Below are 23,856 nucleotides of genomic sequence, written 5' to 3' on the forward strand. Positions count from 1 at the left end.
CAATTGAAACAACATTTCCAAAATACCACAATACCTCTGTTGATTTCCATTATTAACAAGAAACAACATTATGCAACAAGAAACAACCAGATACCCACATCATCCAACAGGATATTGTATTAAATATAGTACAAATATAATGCTGATGACCAACCTTGGAATAATGAGTCTAGATAAAGAAAGTTAAATGAAATAAGAACAACTTTATTGGATTTATAATCTATTTAACTTAATTGGACCTGAAAAGAGCGAGAGGGAGGACCCTGATGCAGGTCCAGTTGGTGCCAAGTTATCCTAGGCTACCCCCTCAGACTTCCCTTGGGCATAACATCTAAACCCAGAGGACAATCCAAAAGTTGACTGACCTCTTACTGGAAAGTAAACCTAAGAACCTCTGATCCAAGTTCTCAGACTTTATAAGGGAGAGCAAAATCTCCAGGACAACCTCAAGGGTTGACTCCCCCACCCCCCGTCTTATTCTCAGGACCTTTATAGTCCATTCCAGTGTTCTACCCTTCACTTAAAGGGTTCCAAGGTTTCTGACCATGGAGATCATCAAAGGGGTAAGGAGTTAGGTACCAACTTTAGGCCTTCTCTTCTTTCAATAATTGGTCTGCTTTTTTGATATCAGCAAAAGCAACCAGTGATAGTCAAGAATTCTGTGACAGCCTGGGAATGGTGACAGGGGACATCCAAGGTAAGATGACTTTCCAGGGGATCAACCTGGTTTTGGTCCAGTTGGATGGTCTGGACTCTGTGCTTCCACTGTGTTGTGAAACTTTGTAGCAACCCTTGGGGCAGGTCCAACAAAACTCTAGACTCTGGAGTATTACTACATATAAATGCCATATGAGACAATTGTTTCATTTTTTCTTACAGTATAGCTGTTCCCACTTGGAAGAGAACTTATTTTCTTTGTCCTTCCCATCCCTGAGGACCTTAGCATTCTTGGGCTGGATCTATAGTGCCATATCATTCAGTATCTGATCCTAGATGATCTGCTTTGAACTGAATTATATGAGTCAACACTGACAAATAATCCAGGTCAAAGCAGATAATCTGGGATCAGAAACTAGATTTTATGGTAGTGTAGATGGGGCTACAAAGACAAGTATATCAACTGTTATAGTAATACAGAAATTGTTTTAGATGTCATTAAATCTATATTTAGTTCGATGTATCAATATAAATACAAATACAAATTTAAAAAGCATTGCTATACAATAAAATAAGGACTGTTACATTCACAGTAAAAAGAATATTTTTCTCTCGAACGATGAATTGACTCCTCTTCTTATAAACAATAACTGTTCTTTACTGGGAAGTAGTATACTCCAAATACACGAATTGACTCTTCTTGTATATAATAATATATAATAATTGTTTTTATTCCTTTACTATGGATAGTATACTCCAAAACCACAACCAGTTGCAACTCAAGAGAGTCTTCATCAGGTGGAATATAGCCTATTATTCAAGTTATTTTTCTGAGGTTTTTTTAATATGGATCCTATAAGGAAAATATATTTTCTCTCCATCCATAATTAAGGTGGCAGAATCACTGTTGTTTGTGTTGACAGGTATCAGTTAACACAAAGGTTTATTGTTTTTTAAAATGGATATGGTGGAACCAACAAATCTGTAGAATGTATGGCTATTACTTTATGAGTGCAGTAAAACTTTCAATTCTAACATACTACAAAGGACTAACATACTCTTAAGATTGTGCTGAAGTCTTTATATTAACACTGATCTATTCTCCAGTGATAAGCTATTGCAAATTAAGATCATTTCAGTATTCAGCATGGAACATCACAGCACAAAAGAAAACTGAAGGACCAGTGCAGAAATGTCTATGCTTCAGTAACAATAGTTATCGGACTGTTAAGATTTTCACAATTTCTCTTTGACTTTCAGTAGATATTTTGCTCACATAGTTGATAGCAGAGAACTGATTAATAATATATTGCTAATCTTATCAAATAATTAAGTTGAAAAAGAATGTCATTCTTTCAGGTTAAAATCATATGATTTATGGAGAATAAAGTATTATTCGGTGCACAAGAAATAGATCATTAAAAGGCAATTGGATTGTACTTGCAATCTTTGGAATCATAAAATGCAAGTTCTCAACAATGGAATGATTCTATGACTAATCGAAAAATCTTTATATTAAAATTTGAAATAGCTTTGAGAATATCAATTGGTTTAGACCAGGGGTCCCCAAACTAAGGCCCGCGGGCCAGATCCGGCCCGCCGGAGCCATTTATCCGGCCCGCGGCAGCTTTCCTCCCTTTCCTGCATTGTCCCGCTCCCTGCACAAGCCTTGGAGACTTGCCTTTCCGCCTTCCCGGCCACTTTTCTGCTCTATGAGCCTTTGAGCCTCACCTGGCTCCCCACTCTCCCTGCATAAGCTGTGGAGGAGCCTTGCCTTTTACTGCTGATCAAAAGGTATTTTAATTATTATTTAATTAATTATTAATTACTAAGGTGTGTTTCCTCCAGGTTTAGCAATACGTTGATCAGCAATATACTCCGGATTTCTCCCTGGGCTAGAGACCTGAGTGAGGGAGAGTTTCTTTCCCCACGCAGACTTCCAGTCCTGGGAGAAATCTGGAGTATATTGCTATTCTTGATTAGCAATATACTCCGGATTTCTCCCTGGGTTGGAGGCCTGAGTGAGGGAGAGTTTCTTTCCCCACTCAGATGTCCAGTCCAGGAAGAAATCTGGAGTATATTGCTATTCTTGATTAGCAATATACTCTGGATTTCTCCCTGGGTTGGAGGCCTGAGTGAGGGAGAGTTTCTTTCCCCACTCAGACTTCCAGTCCAGGAAGAAATCCGGAGTATATTGCTATTCTTGATTAGCAATATACTCTGGATTTCTCCCTGGGTTGGAGGCCTGAGTGAGGGAGAGTTTCTTTCCCCACTCAGGCTTCCAGTCCAGGGAGAAATCTGGAGTATATTGCTATTTCTGATTAGCAATATACTCCGGATTTTTCCCTGGGCTGGAGGCCTGAGTGAGGGAGAGATTCTTTCCCCACTCAGACTTCCAGTCCTGGGAGAAATCTGGAGTATATTGCTATTTCTGATTAGCAATATACTCCAGATTTTTCCCTGGGTTGGAGGCCTGAGTGAGGGAGAGATTCTTTCCCCACTCAGGCTTCCAGTCCAGGGAGAAATCTGGAGTATATTGCTATTTCTGATTAGCAATATACTCCGGATTTTTCCCTGGGCTGGAGGCCTGAGTGAGGAAGAGTTTCTTTCCCCACTCAGACTTCCAGTCCTGGGAGAAATCTGGAGTATATTGCTATTTCTGATTAGCAATATACTCTGGATTTTTCCCTGGGCTGGAGGTCTGAGTGAGGGAGAGATTCCTTCCCCACTCAGGCTTCCAGTCCTGGGAGAAATCTGGAGTATATTGCTATTTCTGATTAGCAATATACTCCGGATTTTTCCCTGGGCTGGAGGCCTGAGTGAGGGAGAGATTCTTTCCCCACTCAGAATTCCAGTCCTGGGAGAAATCTGGAGTATATTGCTATTTCTGATTAGCAATATACTCCGGATTTTTCCCTGGGCTGGAGGCCTGAGTGAGGGAGAGATTCTTTCCCCACTCAGAATTCCAGTCCTGGGAGAAATCTGGAGTATATTGCTATTTCTGATTAGCAATATACTCCGGATTTTTCCCTGGGCTGGAGGCCTGAGTGAGGGAGAGATTCTTTCCCCACTCAGAATTCCAGTCCTGGGAGAAATCTGGAGTATATTGCTATTTCTGATTAGCAATATACTCCGGATTTTTCCCTGGGCTGGAGGCCTGAGTGAGGGAGAGATTCTTTCCCCACTCAGAATTCCAGTCCTGGGAGAAATCTGGAGTACATTGCTATTTCTGATTAGCAATATACTCCGGATTTTTCCCTGGGCTGGAGGCCTGAGTGAGGGAGAGTTTCTTTCCCCACTCAGACTTCCAGTCCTGGGAGAAATCTGGAGTACATTGCTATTTCTGATTAGCAATATACTCCGGATTTTTCCCTGGGCTGGAGGCCTGAGTGAGGGAGAGTTTCTTTCCCCACTCAGATGTCCAGTCCAGGAAGAAATCTGGAGTATATTGCTATTCTTGATTAGCAATATACTCTGGATTTCTCCCTGGGTTGGAGGCCTGAGTGAGGGAGAGTTTCTATCCCCACTCAGGCTTCCAGTCCAGGGAGAAATCTGGAGTATATTGCTATTTCTGATTAGCAATATACTCCGGATTTTTCCCTGGGCTGGAGGCCTGAGTGAGGGAGAGATTCTTTCCCCACTCAGGCTTCCAGTCCAGGGAGAAATCTGGAGTATATTGCTATTTCTGATTAGCAATATACTCCGGATTTTTCCCTGGGCTGGAGGCCTGAGTGAGGAAGAGTTTCTTTCCCCACTCAGACTTCCAGTCCTGGGAGAAATATGGAGTATATTGCTATTTCTGATTAGCAATATACTCCGGATTTTTCCCTGGGCTGGAGGCCTGAGTGAGGGAGAGATTCTTTCCCCACTCAGACTTCCAGTCCTGGGAGAAATCTGGAGTACATTGCTATTTCTGATTAGCAATATACTCCGGATTTTTCCCTGGGCTGGAGGCCTGAGTGAGGGAGAGTTTCTTTCCCCACTCAGACTTCCAGTCCTGGGAGAAATCTGGAGTACATTGCTATTTCTGATTAGCAATATACTCCGGATTTTTCCCTGGGCTGGAGGCCTGAGTGAGGGAGAGTTTCTTTCCCCACTCAGACTTCCAGTCCTGGGAGAAATCTGGAGTACATTGCTATTTCTGATTAGCAATATACTCCGGATTTTTCCCTGGGCTGGAGGCCTGAGTGAGGGAGAGATTCTTTCCCCACTCAGACTTCCAGTCCTGGGAGAAATCTGGAGTATATTGCTATTTCTGATTAGCAATATACTCCGGATTTTTCCCTGGGCTGGAGGCCTGAGTGAGGGAGAGATTCTTTCCCCACTCAGACTTCCAGTCCTGGGAGAAATCTGGAGTATATTGCTATTTCTGATTAGCAATATACTCCGGATTTTTCCCTGGGCTGGAGGCCTGAGTGAGGGAGAGATTCTTTCCCCACTCAGACTTCCAGTCCTGGGAGAAATCTGGAGTACATTGCTATTCTTGATTAGCAATATACTCCGGATTTTTCCCTGGGCTGGAGGCCTGAGTGAGGGAGAGATTCTTTCCCCACTCAGACTTCCAGTCCTGGGAGAAATCTGGAGTACATTGCTATTCTTGATTAGCAATATACTCCGGATTTTTCCCTGGGCTGGAGGCCTGAGTGAGGGAGAGATTCTTTCCCCACTCAGACTTCCAGTCCTGGGAGAAATCTGGAGTACATTGCTATTCTTGATTAGCAATATACTCCGGATTTTTCCCTGGGCTGGAGGCCTGAGTGAGGGAGAGATTCTTTCCCCACTCAGACTTCCAGTCCTGGGAGAAATCTGGAGTACATTGCTATTTCTGATTAGCAATATACTCCGGATTTTTCCCTGGGCTGGAGGCCTGAGTGAGGGAGAGTTTCTTTCACAACTCAGACTTCCAGTCCTGGGAGAAATCTGGAGTATAATGCTATTTCTGATTAGCAATATACTCCGGATTTTTCCCTGGGCTGGAGGCCTGAGTGAGGGAGAGATTCTTTCCCCACTCAGACTTCCAGTCCTGGGAGAAATCTGGAGTACATTGCTATTTCTGATTAGCAATATACTCCGGATTTTTCCCTGGGCTGGAGGCCTGAGTGAGGGAGAGATTCTTTCCCCACTCAGAATTCCAGTCCTGGGAGAAATCTGGAGTACATTGCTATTTCTGATTAGCAATATACTCCGGATTTTTCCCTGGGCTGGAGGCCTGAGTGAGGGAGAGTTTCTTTCCCCACTCAGGCTTCCAGTCCTGGGAGAAATCTGGAGTACATTGCTATTTCTGATTAGCAATATACTCCGGATTTTTCCCTGGGCTGGAGGCCTGAGTGAGGGAGAGATTCTTTCCCCACTCAGGCTTCCAGTCCTGGGAGAAATCTGGAGTATATTGCTATTTCTGATTAGCAATATACTCCGGATTTTTCCCTGGGCTGGAGGCCTGAGTGAGGGAGAGATTCTTTCCCCACTCAGACTTCCAGTCCTGGGAGAAATCTGGAGTATATTGCTATTTCTGATTAGCAATATACTCCGGATTTTTCCCTGGGCTGGAGGCCTGAGTGAGGGAGAGATTCTTTCCCCACTCAGACTTCCAGTCCTGGGAGAAATCTGGAGTACATGGCTATTTCTGATTAGCAATATACTCCGGATTTTTCCCTGGGCTGGAGGCCTGAGTGAGGGAGAGATTCTTTCCCCACTCAGACTTCCAGTCCTGGGAGAAATCTGGAGTACATTGCTATTTCTGATTAGCAATATACTCCGGATTTTTCCCTGGGCTGGAGGCCTGAGTGAGGGAGAGATTCTTTCCCCACTCAGAATTCCAGTCCTGGGAGAAATCTGGAGTACATTGCTATTTCTGATTAGCAATATACTCCGGATTTTTCCCTGGGCTGGAGGCCTGAGTGAGGGAGAGTTTCTTTCCCCACTCAGACTTCCAGTCCTGGGAGAAATCTGGAGTACATTGCTATTTCTGATTAGCAATATACTCCGGATTTTTCCCTGGGCTGGAGGCCAGAGTGAGGGAGAGATTCTTTCCCACTCAGAATTCCAGTCCTGGGAGAAATCTGGAGTACATTGCTATTTCTGATTAGCAATATACTCCGGATTTTTCCCTGGGCTGGAGGCCTGAGTGAGGGAGAGTTTCTTTCCCCACTCAGATGTCCAGTCCAGGAAGAAATCTGGAGTATATTGCTATTCTTGATTAGCAATATACTCTGGATTTCTCCCTGGGTTGGAGGCCTGAGTGAGGGAGAGTTTCTATCCCCACTCAGGCTTCCAGTCCAGGGAGAAATCTGGAGTATATTGCTATTTCTGATTAGCAATATACTCCGGATTTTTCCCTGGGCTGGAGGCCTGAGTGAGGGAGAGATTCTTTCCCCACTCAGGCTTCCAGTCCAGGGAGAAATCTGGAGTATATTGCTATTTCTGATTAGCAATATACTCCGGATTTTTCCCTGGGCTGGAGGCCTGAGTGAGGAAGAGTTTCTTTCCCCACTCAGACTTCCAGTCCTGGGAGAAATATGGAGTATATTGCTATTTCTGATTAGCAATATACTCCGGATTTTTCCCTGGGCTGGAGGCCTGAGTGAGGGAGAGATTCTTTCCCCACTCAGACTTCCAGTCCTGGGAGAAATCTGGAGTACATTGCTATTTCTGATTAGCAATATACTCCGGATTTTTCCCTGGGCTGGAGGCCTGAGTGAGGGAGAGTTTCTTTCCCCACTCAGACTTCCAGTCCTGGGAGAAATCTGGAGTACATTGCTATTTCTGATTAGCAATATACTCCGGATTTTTCCCTGGGCTGGAGGCCTGAGTGAGGGAGAGTTTCTTTCCCCACTCAGACTTCCAGTCCTGGGAGAAATCTGGAGTATATTGCTATTTCTGATTAGCAATATACTCCGGATTTTTCCCTGGGCTGGAGGCCTGAGTGAGGGAGAGATTCTTTCCCCACTCAGACTTCCAGTCCTGGGAGAAATCTGGAGTACATTGCTATTCTTGATTAGCAATATACTCCGGATTTTTCCCTGGGCTGGAGGCCTGAGTGAGGGAGAGATTCTTTCCCCACTCAGACTTCCAGTCCTGGGAGAAATCTGGAGTACATTGCTATTCTTGATTAGCAATATACTCCGGATTTTTCCCTGGGCTGGAGGCCTGAGTGAGGGAGAGATTCTTTCCCCACTCAGACTTCCAGTCCTGGGAGAAATCTGGAGTACATTGCTATTCTTGATTAGCAATATACTCCGGATTTTTCCCTGGGCTGGAGGCCTGAGTGAGAGAGAGATTCTTTCCCCACTCAGACTTCCAGTCCTGGGAGAAATCTGGAGTACATTGCTATTTCTGATTAGCAATATACTCCGGATTTTTCCCTGGCCTGGAGGCCTGAGTGAGGGAGAGTTTCTTTCCCCACTCAGACTTCCAGTCCTGGGAGAAATCTGGAGTACATTGCTATTTCTGATTAGCAATATACTCCGGATTTTTCCCTGGGCTGGAGGCCTGAGTGAGGGAGAGATTCTTTCCCCACTCAGACTTCCAGTCCTGGGAGAAATCTGGAGTACATTGCTATTTCTGATTAGCAATATACTCCGGATTTTTCCCTGGGCTGGAGGCCTGAGTGAGGGAGAGATTCTTTCCCCACTCAGAATTCCAGTCCTGGGAGAAATCTGGAGTACATTGCTATTTCTGATTAGCAATATACTCCGGATTTTTCCCTGGGCTGGAGGCCTGAGTGAGGGAGAGTTTCTTTCCCCACTCAGGCTTCCAGTCCTGGGAGAAATCTGGAGTACATTGCTATTTCTGATTAGCAATATACTCCGGATTTTTCCCTGGGCTGGAGGCCTGAGTGAGGGAGAGATTCTTTCCCCACTCAGACTTCCAGTCCTGGGAGAAATCTGGAGTACATTGCTATTTCTGATTAGCAATATACTCCGGATTTTTCCCTGGGCTGGAGGCCTGAGTGAGGGAGAGATTCTTTCCCCACTCAGAATTCCAGTCCTGGGAGAAATCTGGAGTACATTGCTATTTCTGATTAGCAATATACTCCGGATTTTTCCCTGGGCTGGAGGCCTGAGTGAGGGAGAGTTTCTTTCCCCACTCAGGCTTCCAGTCCTGGGAGAAATCTGGAGTACATTGCTATTTCTGATTAGCAATATACTCCGGATTTTTCCCTGGGCTGGAGGCCTGAGTGAGGGAGAGATTCTTTCCCCACTCAGGCTTCCAGTCCTGGGAGAAATCTGGAGTATATTGCTATTTCTGATTAGCAATATACTCCGGATTTTTCCCTGGGCTGGAGGCCTGAGTGAGGGAGAGATTCTTTCCCCACTCAGACTTCCAGTCCTGGGAGAAATCTGGAGTATATTGCTATTTCTGATTAGCAATATACTCCGGATTTTTCCCTGGGCTGGAGGCCTGAGTGAGGGAGAGATTCTTTCCCCACTCAGACTTCCAGTCCTGGGAGAAATCTGGAGTACATGGCTATTTCTGATTAGCAATATACTCCGTATTTTTCCCTGGGCTGGAGGCCTGAGTGAGGGAGAGATTCTTTCCCCACTCAGACTTCCAGTCCTGGGAGAAATCTGGAGTACATTGCTATTTCTGATTAGCAATATACTCCGGATTTTTCCCTGGGCTGGAGGCCTGAGTGAGGGAGAGATTCTTTCCCCACTCAGACTTCCAGTCCTGGGAGAAATCTGGAGTACATTGCTATTTCTGATTAGCAATATACTCCGGATTTTTCCCTGGGCTGGAGGCCTGAGTGAGGGAGAGATTCTTTCCCCACTCAGGCTTCCAGTCCTGGGAGAAATCTGGAGTACATTGCTATTTCTGATTAGCAATATACTCCGGATTTTTCCCTGGGCTGGAGGCCTGAGTGAGGGAGAGTTTCTTTCCCCACTCAGGCTTCCAGTCCTGGGAGAAATCTGGAGTACATTGCTATTTCTGATTAGCAATATACTCCGGATTTTTCCCTGGGCTGGAGGCCTGAGTGAGGGAGAGTTTCTTTCCCCACTCAGGCTTCCAGTCCTGGGAGAAATCTGGAGTATATTGCTATTTCGGATTTCTCCCTGGGCTGGAGGCCTTAGTGGGGCCTCTCCAGTATTATTATTATTATTATTATTATTATTATTATTATTATTATTATTATTATTATTATTATTATTAACATTGAGGATGGGTGGCCATCTGTCAGGTGTGCTTTGCTGTACTTTTGGTGCACAAAGGCAGAAGAGGGTTGGACTAAATGGCCTAATGGTCTCTTCCAACCCTCTCCATTATTTTATTATTATTAGTAACATTGAGTCTGGGTGGCCATCTGTCTGGGGTGCTTTGCTGTGCTTATGGTGCACAAAGGCAGAAGGGGGTTGGACTAAATGGCCTAAGGGTCTCTTCCAACCGTCTCCATTGTTTTATTATTATTATTAACATTGAGTCTGGGTGGCCATCTGTCAGGGGTTCCTTGCTGTGCTTTTGGTGCAGAAAGGCAGAAGGGGGTTGGACTAAATGGCCCAAGGGTTTCTTCCAACCCTCTTTATTATTATTATTATTATTATTATTATTATTATTATTATTATTATTATTATTATTATTATTATTAACATTGAGGCTGTATTTGTTTCTTTTTTTAACCTCAAAATAAAATATGTGCCATGTGCATAGGCATTTGTTCATAGTTTTTTTTAAAAAAACTATAGTCCGGCCCTCCAACGGTCTGAGGGACTGTTAACTGGCCCCCCGTTTAAAAAGTTTGGGGACCCCTGGTTTAGACCTTTAGTAGAATCTCGTCTTCATACTTTAGTGGAAAATAATAATTTTAACTGAATTTTCAGCTTCATTATCTTAATTAACTGCCCTGTGATACAGACATTATTCTAAAGGGAAAAAAGAGGATTACAACATGGTTTATTTCCTTGTTTATATAAAATATGATACTGACAGGCAAAAACACAATGGTAACATCATAATCCTGAGCTGGTGTTCTAAATCTTATATACCTGGGTGCAGGTTCAAATGTAGAGCCATACTGTGTTAATATGAAGATAGAATTCTATTTCAAGCATATTCCCTGTCTCAGATGACAGTATATGATCTACATATACTGAAAAACAAGAAGTAGATATCTAAACAGGTATTGCCTAGTTTCCAACAAATCTCACAACCTCTGAGGATGCCTGCAATAGATGTGAGTGAAACATCAGGAGAGAATGCTTCTGGAACATGGCCATACAGCCTGGAAAACTCACAGCAACCCAGTGATTCCAGCTATGAAAGCCTTTGACAACATGCAAAATTAGAAGCAATGATATGACAATTGGATTCAAAAACAGATCATTTCAATTGACTAATATTAAGTCTTTCGATGAGCTTTTATAGCAAGGTTGAGCATTGTAACACACTCCAGATGTGTTGAACTATAGTTCTCAGGAGCCTATGTGAGTGGTCACAAATTCTGGGAGTTTCAGTCCAGATAACAACTTGGAAAGCCATGTAATTCCCACCCAGTCTGAAGGAGAAAAAAAGAATTGAAATCAGGTTCTTTGGGGATGTTCTTTTCATCAAATTAATATGAAACAACACAATGAGCTCAATATATCCCAGTATTAATCTCCATACACTGGTGAACATTATCTCCATACACTGGTGAACATTTCCATCTCTACCCAAAGGAAGAAAAAATGGAGACAGTTGCAGTCTTGGACGGACAGTTTCCAAATGCCTACTCAATGCTAAGGGAGTTCTGGAAAGAGAGACTCAGTAAATTGCCCCTCTTATGGCACAGCTAGTTTTCTAAGCCTTTCCTTCCAGTGTGTTTTTAGTTCTGAGAACACCCCCACATACTCAAAGGCTAGGCATTTGGAAATAGACTACTCAAAGCAGGAAGCCACCTTTCCCCGTATCTGCTTTTCCCATATTAATTCTCTCATTGTCACAGTGCCTGCAGCCTTTTCATTCTCTCACAGAGTTCAGGATATTTCATTACTGTAATGGGGACTTTCTCCCTGAAGTACAATATGAGAACATGGGAAGCAGTCCTTTCCTTTTCTCATTGTTATCTCTCATAGCAAGTTTTCTGAGATGCTGGCACAGTCAAGGACATGGTAAAACAGCAAGCACAGAGGCCTCACAGCTAGACAGCTATCCACAGGGCTATCAGAATAGCTGCCATTTCTTTTCATTTACTCATATAGACCTTACCCCATGGCAGGCTTTGCCATTGCATAGAAGTAAATCAAGCTTTTAACTGCAGTTAAATTTAGTGAAATTTAATGCATTTACACTATCGAATTAATGCAGTTTGGCACCACTTTAACTGCAATGGCTCCTGGGATTTGTAGTTTGGTGAGGCACCATTACTGTTTGGCAGAGAATGCTAAAGCCTGTAAACGTACAGCTCCCAGGATTCCATAGCATTGAGCCAGGATAGTTAAACTGCATTATTTCTACAGCGTAGAAATAACAGCTTTGGTGAAAAGCCAAAAAATGCCTGGACAAACCTTACTAGAAATCAGAAGTTATCCTAACAATGAACGTTAGGACCAAGGACAATTTGGATGGTTCTACATGACATTATGATCCAGTTTGGAAGTGCTACACAAACATCCCAGGAATAGGTTTGAGGCTGGGATTGTGGCCACTAGAGTTGTGCGCGGACCCATTTTCTTTTGTTACCTCTGTTCTTTCATTACTTTTGTTACCTTTGGTAGTACCTAACAGGAAGCCTCCTCCTGGTACAAAAATCAGCTTGACACGAAAGCAAGCAGGAGCCTATCCTGACTCCTTGCCTGCTTTTTGTGAGCAGCCTCCTTGCTTTGGAAAGAGTGTGTTTTTGGCATGCAGGCACAGAAAGCACACACATGCACCTGCTTGCAACCAAGTGATTCCTCTAGAGTAAGAAACAGAACTCGCCTCCTTGCCTTAGAAAGTGCATTTGTGGCGTGCAGGCCCAGAAAGCATGCAAGCCTGCCTGCAGCCAAGCGTCTCTCCTCTAGAGTAGAAACAGCTTAAATGCCTATGACGGGAAGGGGAGCCTTGAAAGCCGCCCCCCATAATGGGCCGATAAAAAATCTGATTTTTTGACACCCCAGAGCGAAAACAGATATCTGCCCTTCCAATTTTGGGAGGCTCCCAAAAAATAGATCAGGCCCCCCACCGAAAGCTGGGACACAAAACGGGTCAAGGTTTACCCAAATTGCACAAGCCTAGTGACCACAATATACTCTGATTGCAGATTGAAATTAATCCAGGAATCATAAAATCCATGACTAGAGATATATCCACATCCATTTGGCATCATGGCAGGTTAAAGACAATGAGAACAAAGGGGTGGAAAGTAAGAGTCCCAAAGGAATGATGTGGTTTTCTCTACAATGGAGAGTAATGCGTTAGCTTTTGGCCAGTTTTGTTTCAGCATTTCTTAAAGTACTTCAGGACTATTGGTGTCTTGACAAGCGCTCCACATTTTTCAGTCTTGGTTTTGAGCCCTGCATGGAAGATACTCTGATCAACTGCAGTCCATTATTTGACTTCTAGACTTTTTGAGCTGTTTCTTAATGTGCGGTTTCTGGCTTGGTGCATGGTGCACACACTTTGGGGAATTTGTGTTTTATAGAACACCCTGTTCTCAAGCCAGCTTCAAATTGCATTGTCAATGTAAATGGTTCCTTTGTCAAATACTTCTAGATAGAAAAGACTTAGAATGCTATAAAACTAATTTTTTTTATGAAAACTGGTATTTTTGCAAAATGTTATAGCAGACGTCTGCTATTTTTCATATATAAAAAACATCTTATATAAGTGAATGAATTGGAGATCAAGTCACAAACTACAATTATTACTTATTATTAATTAATTACAATTAGTAATGTTCCTTCCCAAAGATTTTGATAGAAAGAAATATTCTATTTGTTGTTTAAATGAGTTCCTAAAAGGGGTTTGATTTTTTAAACGTTTTGTACAACAGAGGTTGTCTAGAAATGGAGTTGAAAGTTTTATTATTTTTCTTATCTTTCACACCATCATTCAAATAGTGGTTGAGGCCTCCAACACACAACAGTTAAAGTTAACTACTGTACAACAAAATAATGTAGGCCAAAAAAAGGTAAAGGGAAGTTAAATATTGAGAAATCTAAAAGAGACCTAGCCCTGCTTCAAGAAGCAGACACGATTTTTTCTTTTCACTAGAGTTTTAGAAATGAACAGATGGTCTGTTCCTGGATATGTATAGCTCAGAGACCGCTGTGAAAATAATAAGAAACCTGTACGCTTAATGGGCTGTTTGCTAAAAGAGGTGCAAACAAAGAACATAGGAGACAGGTATAATGTTGAGAAGAGAATTGTATATTACTGATATGTTCATCTTAGCAACTTGTGCTATTAAATTTTTACTGTATATCCATTTTATGTTTAGCAACATTTCACCACATCATCCTACTGTGCTGGGATTTTCTTGCAACAGCTTGTGTTTCAAAAATGTTGACATTATAGTAAGTAGGTACACATGTTTCTGGTTCCTGGATTGCTTAAAAAGAGTATAAGGAGCTACTATATTGGCATTTGTCTTTGCACCTCTGGTGCAAGATTAAAAAGGTTTGATGCACTATGTCCTATTATGTCTGGTTCTGTCAACATGTCAAATCCTGAAGATCACACTAATGTGATGTGATGTGGGCTGTGACAAATCTGTGACACTTAAAAATGCTTTCACACTCAATAATTGTCAGAGATGGAGTGCAAGAGTTGCCTTTCTTGGTTATCTCCTGTCAAGCTTTTGCTACTTGACTAATGATAAGTAATCATATTTTAAATAAAGGAAATAGTGTATGTAATAGACTAGCAATTAACAACCCCTTGGTAGCAGTGTGCTGAAATGAAAATTGAAGAAACTATATCTATAAAAGTGGAAAGCTATTTAAATAGCTGAGGACATAGGGTGTTCCTGTGTTTCAGTTTACAGAAGAATATCTATATATATAAAAGAGTGATGGCATCAGGGCAGCGGACAAAACAACAAAACTAGGCCCCCCAACCTCGAAATTTGACAACACAACCCATCATCCACGGCTCTAGGTTGATACAACAAAAAGAAAAGAAAAATAAAGTCCTAATTAAAGGGAGAGCAATAATTGTTTTTATCCAATTGCTGCCAGTTTGAAGGCTAAGCTCAGCCCACTTGGTCTCCTAGCAACCTACTCAGCCCAGGGGACAGGCACAGTTAGGCCTCACTTAGGCCTCTTCCACAGATTATCAGATTTTAACTGGATTATATGGCAGTGTAGACTCAAGGCCCTTCCACACAGCTATATAACCCATTTAGAATCTTATATTATCTGCTTTGAACTGGATTATCTTGACTCCACACTGCCATATAATCCACTTCAGTGTGCATACTAAACATAAAGACAACCATACAACAGACATTCAATACCACCACTATCTCAACAATTTCTCACCAACACCACCAGACAACGCCACAGCAATGCGTGGCCGAGCACAGCTAGTCCTTTATAATACAGGTTGCCAACTCCAAATTCATGTTAAATACTAATAATGAAATCTGAGGTTTCTTCTCAACCCTTCTTAAGGGTACATTTACACTGTAATACTAATGCAGTTTGACACCAATTTAACTGCCATGGCTCAATGCTGTGGAATGATGGGAGATGAAGTTTTGTAATGTATTTATTTACAGCACTTCTACTCTGCCTTTCTCAACCCTGAAGGGGACACAAGGCGGCTTTACAACAACGGCAACAATTCAATGCCTTTAAAACAGTATACAAAAAATATTTAAAATAGAATTATAAAATACTATTAAAACAATTAAAAGCATTTACCACAATACAACATAATAATTCACATGATCCACAAACGTCTTCAGCCTTTTCTGTCAAAGAGTGTTGGTGCCACACCAGGATATAAATCTCAAAATGTCATAACAGTGAGACATGGCGGTTAAAGACATGGCGGTTAAGGTGTCAAAGTGCATTTATTCTGCAATGTGGATACAACCATAGATAGATATTCAGTATGCACATTGAATATGGCCATGGGCCATAAAGTCATATTCATCTCTCTTACAGAGAAATGTATTCACTCACCACTTAAAATTATAATGATTATATCTACAGTAATTATGTTGATGTTTATGATGCATTCTTACATGCAAATTTTATGGAAAACTAACATCTCTTTTGCTGATACAGTTTCACCTTTTTGGTGATGCAGCCACCCTAAACCTGGAAAAATATTATTCCAGATTCTATGTTTATCTGTTAGAAACCTTGTAGCATCCAAGCTAGTCGTGTATAGGCAGTCCCCAAGTTACAAACATTCAACTTACATGTGTTGTTGAAGGCTTTCATGGCCAGGATCACAGGGTTGTTGTATGTCTTTCGGGCTGTGTGGCCATGTTCCAGAAGTATTCTCCCCTGATGTTTCGCCTACATCTATGGCAGGCATCCTCAGAGGTTGTGAGGTATGGATAAACTAGGCAAGGAAAGGAAAATATATATATATCTGTGGAGAGTCCAGGGTGTGCAAGAGTCCTTTGTCACTGGGAAGCCAGCATCAATGTTTCAGTTAATCATCCTAACTAGCACCGGAAAGGTTTTGTCTCTTGCCTGGGGGGCATCCTTCGTTCAGTCATTAGCCATCCTTGGGGCTCCTCTGCCCTCAGAGTGTTGGTTCCCATCTCCTCTGCCCTCGGAGTGTTGGTTCCCATTGGTTCTGATTTTAGAGTTTTTTTTAAATACTGGTAGCCAGATTTTGTTCATTTTCATAGTTTCCTCCTTTCTGTTGAAGTTGTCCACATGCTTGTGGATTTCAATGACTTCTCTGTGTAGTCTGACATGATAGTTGTTGGAGTGGTCCAGCATTTCTGTGTTCTCAAATAATATACTGTGTCCAGGCTGGTTCATCAAGTGCTCTGCTATGGCTGATTTCTCTGGTTGAATTAGTCTGCAGTGCCCTTCATGTTCTTTGACTCTTGTTTGGGCACTGCGTTTGGTGGTCCCTATGTAGACTTGTCCACAGCTGCATGGTATCCAGTAGACTGCTGCAGAGGGGAGAGGATCCCACTTGTCTTTCGCTGACCGTAGCATTTGTTGGATTTTCTTTGTGGGTCTGTAGATAGTTTGTAGGTTGTGCTTCTTCATCAGTTTGCCTATGCGGTTAGTGGTTCCCTTGATGTATGGCAACAACACCTTTCCTCTGGGTGGATCTTTGTCTTGACTCTCATGGCTTGTTCTTGGCCTTGCAGCTCTTCTGATGTCTGTGGTGGAGTATCCATTGGCCTGCAGTTTAGGTGGTTTAGTTCACCTTGGAGGAGGTAAGGTTCGCAGATTCTTTGTGCACGGTCTGTCAGGGCTTTGATTGTGCTTCTTTTTTGACTTGGGTGATGGTTGGAGTTTTTATGAAGGTATCTATCTGTGTGTGTAGGTTTTTTTCACTTCTACACTTCACTTTATTTCTTAATTAATCGCTCTCCACCAGAGTGCTCCGAGTGACTTACAATTTAAAATATCATTCCACAATATAAAAACATTCAACATAAAAACATTCAGCAGTGACTATTTGGCAGATTAGATCTGATTTATTTAAATGCACAACCAAACAGCCAAGTCTTGAGCGCTTTTCCAAAAGGTCACAACTCCGACATTGCTCTAACATATGGAGGCAATGAGTTCCACAGAATTGGAGCATAGGTCGAAAAGGCTCTACGCCTTGTAGCTTCCAGGTGTACCTCCCTAGGGCCCAGTGCGTATAGGAGATTTTCCTGGGAGGATCGAAGTGACCACTGATGAATGAAAGGAATGAGGCGGTCCCTAAGATATAATGGTCCTTGGCCATTTTGAGCTTTAAATGTTAGGCTCAGTATCTTGTAAGAGATCCGATGTTCTATTGGTGGCCAATGCAGTTATTTCAGAATCGGTGTAATATGGGATCTCCACTCTACCCTCTGTCTCCGGTCCCGGAGAAACGAATTGAACAATTTAAGAGCTAAACCTTGTACACCAGACATAGCCAATCGATGGATCAGCAAGTCATGGTCCACGGTGTTGAATGCAGCTGTAAGGTCCAAGAGTACCAATAGCGCTGATCTGCCCCGGTCTAACTGATAACAAATTTTGTCAGTAATAGCTACCAAGACAGTCTCTGTCCCATGACCTGAACGAAAGCCTGATTGAAAGGGGTCTAAGCCTGCAGTCTCATCTAAGAATTGCTGTAGCTGTCCCGCCACTGTCCGTAAACTGTTTACGCTGTCTGTAAACTGTGTGGCCCAATTGTTGATTGGGTTTGCGGATGACTTACAAATGACTTCTCATTATAAATAGGGTTGAAACAACAGGAAGTGAGAGAAATCTACCTCTCAGAAGGGAAATTCCTGAAAGAATGATCATGGGGAAAGGTGTCTCCACTGAACCTTTCTCACCAATCTTTGCTGTATGCTGTTTCAAGATTGAACCAAAATTCTTATCCTTCAAAATAGAAAAAACAACAACAATATTGGCTCTGTTACACATAGTCATTATACACAAAGAATGTATTATTTATGTTAGTCAGAATCCTGTTTGAGACTTACTTCTTGATAAATCTAACTTCTACTGCCTGGGGGAATTAGAAGTGGGTAATCCCATAGCATCTTTATAAAGGGCCATAACCAGAGGGGGAGGGGTTAGGAGTTTAACACATCCCCCCCCAAAAAAACCCCTGGTTTACTCGTGAATTTTAACTGGTTAACCAATTTAGGAGTAAACCAGTTTTTTTTTTAACTTGACAAATTTCTGGAGGGTTTTGAACTTTTGCCCCCTCCCCTTGGCTATGGCCCTCTCTGTATACCGGTATTTTGTTACTATTTAGGATCTAGCGAAGTTATTAATGCTCATTGGGACCATTTGTATTGTATTAATACATATCAGTCCCACTGTCCATCTGTCTGTAGTTTAGCCATTATTTTTTGTATATTTTCCTAACAGACAAAGAGCTTTTGTTTTACACATTGTGTTACATCTCTTTCTTATCTCCCCTTTCTATTTTCCATCCTTTCCTCTAAGTTAGCAAAATTCAATGAGATAGCTCTCATTGAATTTTCCCCAAAATTCCTTGGATAAGTGAAAGATTCTGAAACTTGATGGGTTAAGAGTGGTAAATTTGTTCAACTATTGTAGCAAGTTTCACCCCAATATCTGTAAAAACGAGGGAGAAGGGAACCACTGAAGTTTCCCTACTTGTGCAATTACTATAACAAAAAAGTAATGAAATTTTATTACTCTAGTTATAGTAATGAAATTTTCACTAATGATACTTCAGAAACACTTTAGAAATGAAATCCCAGTACGCACTAATTATGTAATGAGTTTTGAAACAATTTTTTCACTGATTGCATAGCCTTAGTGCTTATACCTTCTGGTAAGCCTTCTATTTTTTTATTTAGCCTAACAACAACTCTGAGTTTCAGGGGTTCCTGTCAGGGGCTATCATGTTTTCCCCCCAGATTGCTCCCCCTATTGCTCCTCCTTTAAGAAAATTGCCCTTATCGTATCCCATTATTTTTTTTATCTCATCTTATCATTCCTTAGGTTGGTCAGCAAAAATTTATCCAGTGTATGTATTCATGTGGAACATTCGTCATAACAGCTGCTGTAGGTTACAAACAAAGTGATTAATTGTGAAGGTATTGTTTTAAATGTTTTAATTGTTTTAATGTATTTTGTAATTCTGTTTAAAATGTTTTTTTTAATTGTACATTATTTTGAAGGCATCAAATAGTTGCTTCTGTGTAGAGCCATCTTGAGTTCCCTCTGGGGTTGAGAAAGGTGGGGTAGAAATGTCGTAAATTAATTAATTGATTAATGGCTTCTATGTTAGTGGAGTAATGGCTCTACTCTGGGGTTTAGTCCAAATGTTAAAGGCACTATTCAATGTGCTGGATCTTATCCACTCAATATATTCAGCAACTGGGATAACTCCTTTAAGGTATAGATCAAAACCCAAAATGAATTCCCCAGTCTATCGACAGCAAAGCCACTAGACACCACTGGGAATAAATATTTTCCATAACGTACACAAATAACATGGGAAAATCCTGCTGGACTTTGCCCTGAAATATGACTTTCACTTTGCAAAAGCATTTGAAGACACTCAGAAATGTCAAGACTCTTAGCAAATCATAAAAGAAGTTTGAAGTGTACTACTGTGAATCTTGGAGGAAGTGAAATAGCTTTTTTTCTTTAGTTACTGGAGAATAGGAAAGCCACCCAATCTACTGTCTGTTTAAAACCTGCCATATGGAGTACTCTAAGTGGCGTACAGGTGAGCTAAGACTTTAGAGATTGTAGCAAGAGATCAAAAAGAATGCAGTTCTTAAAGTATATAACACCAGGACACTTGTCCTATGGAGGTTTAATAGAAATATAAACCAAGCTTAACCTCCCCCCAGTTCTCTGCTGCCACCAATTTCTTCTCTAGCTTCTCTAGTGGCAGCATATCAGTTAATAGATACAGTGCAGAAGTATGCCCCTAGCAGTATTTTATATGAGTGATGTTTCATTAATGCTTGCCATGTCTTTTATTTAAGAATACTTGTAAAAATATTTTTATAAACATGCCACGAGTCATCATTCATCTTTGTTACTTGGACAGGTAACCAGTGACTTGGCAGCACCTATATGATTTATTGGGGAAAGGTTCTTGATGCCTGCGGCACCAGTTTCTAGAACTTGTTTGAAGTGAAAGTGATCTCTTGCTTGTGACAGCCATGCACACTGTTTGGATTTTGAAAGAATCCTCACAAAAATAAATATTATTTGCTTTAACATGAGGAGCAAAGATCCCCATATCTTTTCAATGGCACTACTACCTGTACAAATAAAATGAGAAACATAAATCTGTTATTATTGAAACCAAATTCCATGATTTGATTTAAAATGTGCTTAAGGCTCTTTTTTTCCCTAAGGAGCAGATCTGTAGATTGAATTATTCCTCTATCTCATTTTATTTTCACCTACTATTTTTTATATATGTGTTTGCCAATTTGTTGTGTGTTTTTATATCTTTATCCGTTCTATGCCAATGTTGATGAATTATGTATTGATGGATATTTGAGGTAGTGGGGTGACATTCATCAGCATATGAAATTCTGTATGCTAAACATTTGTTTTGATGCTGTGCATATTTTAGTTGACTGAAACATACCATTATACAGGTGCCCATTTCTTCTTTGTTTTTCTTATGTTTCAGGCTATATTTTACGAATTACAGACCTGGAAAAGATACGGCATAATTGTGAAGGGCCAAAGTAAATAAGCTTTTAATATATTAATGAAAATGTCCAAGCTCACACCATGATTACACCTGCACACAGATAAACTAGAGCAACATTCACTGATGGAAATCCATGAAAAACAGAAGGAAATAATATGACTGATGATCTGGCACAACACAGGTATTCCTCTTTATAAATTACTGGGGGGGGGGGGAGTTATAAAGAAAAGTCTATCTCCATTCAAGCTGGGGCAGACAATGAACTCCTCCTCCTTTAAGTCCCCGGAGATGAGAGAAAGAGTTAACCTTTCAGGGTTGTTGTATGTCTTTCGGGCTGTGTGGCCATGTTCCAGAAGCATTCTCTCCTGACGTTTCGCCCACATCTATGGCAGGCATCCTCAGAGGTTGTGAGGTATGGAGAAAACTAAGCAAAGAGGTTAATATATATCTGTGGAAAGTCTAGGGTGAGAGAGGTCAGTGTGAATGTTGTGTAGTTAATCACTTTAATTAGCATTGAAAAGCTTATCTGCCATCTTCTTCCTGCCTCTGGGGCATCCTTTGTTTAGAGTCGTTAACTGCCCTTGGTTGATTCATGTCTGGAAATCCTCTGTTTTCAGAGTATTGCTTTTTATTTACTGTTCTGATTTTTGAGTTTTTTAATACTGGTAGCCAGATTTTGTTCATTTTCATGGTTTCTTCCTTTCTGTTGAAGTTGTCCACATGCTTGTGGATTTCAATGGCTTCTCTGTGTAGTCTGACATGATAGTTGTTAGAATGGTCCAGCATTTTTGTGTTCTCAAATAGTATTCTGTGTCCAGGCTGGTTCATCAAATGCTCTGCTATGGCTGATTTCTCTGGTTGAATTAGTCTGCAGTGCCTTTCATGTTCTTTGACTCTTGTTTGGGCGCTGCGTTTGGTGGTCCCTATGTAGACTTGTCCACAGCTGCATGGTCCGGTAGACTCCTGCAGAAGAGAGAGGATCCCTCTTGTCCTTTGCTGACCGTAGCATTTGTTGGATTTTCTTCGTGGGTCTGTAGATAGTTTGTAGGTTGTGCTTCTTCATCAGCTTCCCTATGCGGTCAGTAGTTCCCTTGATGTATGGTAAGAACACCTTTCCTCTGGGTGGATCTTTGTCTTGACTCTCATGGCTTGTTCTTGGCCTTGCAGCTCTTCTGATGTCTGTGGTGGAGTATCCATTGGCCTGTAGAGCCCAGTTTAGGTGGTTGAGTTCACCTTGGAGGAGGTGAGGTTCGCAGATTCTTTGTGCACGGTCTGTCAGGGCTTTGATTGTGCTCCTTTTTTGACTTGGGTGATGGTTGGAGTTTTTATGAAGGTATCTATCTGTGTGTGTAGGTTTTCTGTAAACTGTGTGGCCCAATTGTTGATTGGGTTTGCGGATGACCAGAACATCTAGAAATGGCAGTTTTCCTTCCTTTTCTTTTTCCATGGTGAATTGGATGTTTGGGTGGATGCTGTTAAGATGGTCCAGGAACTTGCTGAGTTCTTCCTCTCCATGGCTCCAAATTGTGAAGGTGTCATCTACGTATCTGAACCAAACAGTTGGCTTTTTTGGTGCTGTTTCTAGGGCCTGTTTTTCAAAGTATTCCATATAGAAATTTGCTACTACTGGGCTGAGAGGGCTCCCCATGGCCACTCCATCCTTCTGTTCATAGAATCCAGTGTCCCACTGAAAGTAGCTAGTGGTGAGGCAATGGTGAAACAGGGCTGTGATGTCTTCTGGGAAGTTTTGTTTGATTAGTGTGAGGGTGTCAGCTACTGGGACTTTGGTAAAAAGGGACACCACATCAAAGCTGATCAGGATGTCCTTGGTGCTTAGATTGAGGTTGCTGATCTTTTCTATAAAGTGTGTAGAGTCCTTGATATAATGTGCAGTGAGCCCAATGTGGGTTTGTAGCTGTGTAGCCAGAAATTTTGCCAGGTTGTAAGTCGGCGATCCAATGGCACTTACAATGGGTCTGAGTGGGATGGAGTCCTTGTGGATTTTGGGGAGTCCGTAAAGCCTGGGTGGGAGGGCTTCTGATTTGCACAGCTGTTGGCGTATGTCAAAGTTAATGGAGGAGTTCTTGATTAGAGTGTTCGTTTTTCTGGTGATTTTGTTAGTGGGGTCTTGTTTCAGTTTCTTGTAAATTGTGGGATCTAGAAGTTGTCTGATTTTTTCTTTGTATTGTTTTGTTTCCATGATTACTGTGGCATTCCCCTTGTCAGCTGGAAGAATGATGATTTCAGGATCTGAGTTGAGATCTTTGATGGCCTGTCTTTCTTTTCTCGTTATGTTGCTGGGGGGAAGTTTTGCATTTCTCAGGATCCTTGCTGTTTCCATTCTTACCTCCTCTGCTTCTTCCTCAGGGAACTGGTAAATTGCTGATTCAACATTGGCAATGATGTTTTCTACTGGGATCCTGGTAGTGGTGACTGCAAAATTTCCTCCTTTTTCTAGAATGGATACTTGGTCTTCAGTGAGTTGTCTGTCTGTCAGGTTGATGATGGTCCGTGATTTATCCAGTTCTGGCTTTGGCTGTTGCTTACGGCATTTGTCAAATTTTTGTTTTTGTCTCTTGGTGTGGAGAACCATGTCTTTCTCCATTTTCTTGTAGGTAAGGCTGTCTATTTTATCCCAGTCCTGGGTATTCATCTTTTGGCTGATGTTGATGTGGAGGTGCAGCAGTTCTGGAACATGGCCACACAGCCCGAAAGACATACAACAACCCTGTGATCCCGGCCATGAAAGCCTTCGACAACACAGTTAACCTTTCACTTCAAAATGGCATGTATAGACATGCAGAAGCTACAATTATATATCTCTAGGCTTCAGAGTCCTTTGAACACACAACATAATTGGGTGAATGGTTTTGAAGGCTCTCTTAAGAATGTTGCTCTCTTAAGAGTGGTGGCAGAGGTGACATTTTGAACTTGGTTAAAAATAAAAATAGG

At 41.8% G+C, this 23,856-nt stretch overlaps 1 pseudogene; it reads right to left on the reverse strand.

Moving 5' to 3' along the window:
* Window positions 1–21,032: 21,032 nt before the first annotated feature.
* Window positions 21,033–23,588, reverse strand: LOC134299231 (uncharacterized; annotated as a pseudogene).
* Window positions 23,589–23,856: the final 268 nt, after the last annotated feature.

The sequence above is a fragment of the Anolis carolinensis genome, chromosome 5 (genome assembly GCF_035594765.1).
Source record: "Anolis carolinensis isolate JA03-04 chromosome 5, rAnoCar3.1.pri, whole genome shotgun sequence".
Lineage (NCBI taxonomy): Eukaryota > Metazoa > Chordata > Lepidosauria > Squamata > Dactyloidae > Anolis > Anolis carolinensis.